The sequence below is a fragment of the Plasmopara halstedii genome (genome assembly GCF_900000015.1).
Source record: "Plasmopara halstedii genome assembly, contig: Scaffold_2904, whole genome shotgun sequence".
Lineage (NCBI taxonomy): Eukaryota > Oomycota > Peronosporomycetes > Peronosporales > Peronosporaceae > Plasmopara > Plasmopara halstedii.
The window spans coordinates 182,978-184,234 of record NW_020189809.1 but is presented as its reverse complement, the minus strand read 5'-3'; positions in this window follow the sequence as shown (position 1 = coordinate 184,234).

The window sequence follows — 1,257 nt, the reverse complement described above, 5'->3', positions numbered from 1 at the left end:
TTCTTTCCGAACGGCAGCAGATATATTGCGTTGGTGCCAGACAAGGAAACGTGTGATAGTTTTCGGCTCGCTCCAGCCGATCCTGCAACAAAAGTGCCTTTAGATGTTGCTTATATCACAACCTGGAACTAGTGATGTTCATTAAAAAAATGTATGTTTGCTATAGGTAGGCAATGAAGTTAATAAGGACGAGTCACTTACAATAGCTATTGTTTTTTTTACAATTCCTCAGATACTATACGTGGTCATTTACGCTGCTTGTGCTCGTTGGACTCGTACTGGAGTACATTTTAAAGCCCTTCTCAGCCTTGTAAAATTGCGTAAACATTACTTTGTCAAAGTTCCACGTGACTAGAAGGCGAAAGAGAGTTTCAGTGCTTGTGTGTATCTCTATAAAATGGAAAGACACACTGTCGCGCCGCGATTTTGCTATAAATTCCTGATTTTACCATGTTTGGTTCAAGGTGAATCATGAGATAAAGCCAACCAACCTCGCATACCGACAAGTCAAACGATCATTTTATCGTTACACACGCATCTAGATCGATGGTTCGTCTGCGCTGGTAAAAACAATGATTGTGAGTACTTTCACGCTTGTGATCATACGAAACATTTGTTGCTTGGAACTTTTTTCATTCTGGCCCGCCGAAAGTGGGACTTGAGTAATCTACACTGTGATTGACAGCAAGAGAAACATTTATTTATGCATCCACAATCTTTCTCTGGTGGCAATATCACGCTTGTAATACATAAAAATTAGCTCTAATCGTAGGACACGCGACCACCTTATCTTAATTACAGCGAATTTAAAAGCTGCTGCATCAATGTTTTGGATCTCTTCTTCTCTAATGTTTTACGGATACAAAATTTGCTAAATTGACTTAGCACGGGACTTATTCTTTTAATGTCCTTAGTGGAAGCTCAGAAGTACCAATGTGAAGTACCATTATGATGTACAAGACGGATGAGAGTGATGTAACATAATTAGCGCCGACTCTGAAAGATCTGTGCAGGATTCGCGGTTTCCTCGTTGCACAAATAAAGCTCATCTTTTTGAAGCTGCATCATAATCTGGATATTTATTTGATGGAGAAAAAAATTAATGTCGTTTCCGTCCTTACGTTAACTATTCCAAATTCCGCTGGTCTGTTCAAAAACTACCTAGCTTAGTTGTGACTACAGATGGGTAAAAAACAAGGCAACAAGCAAGATAATGCAGATTATTACATAGCTGTGTATAATCTTAGACAAGGTAAG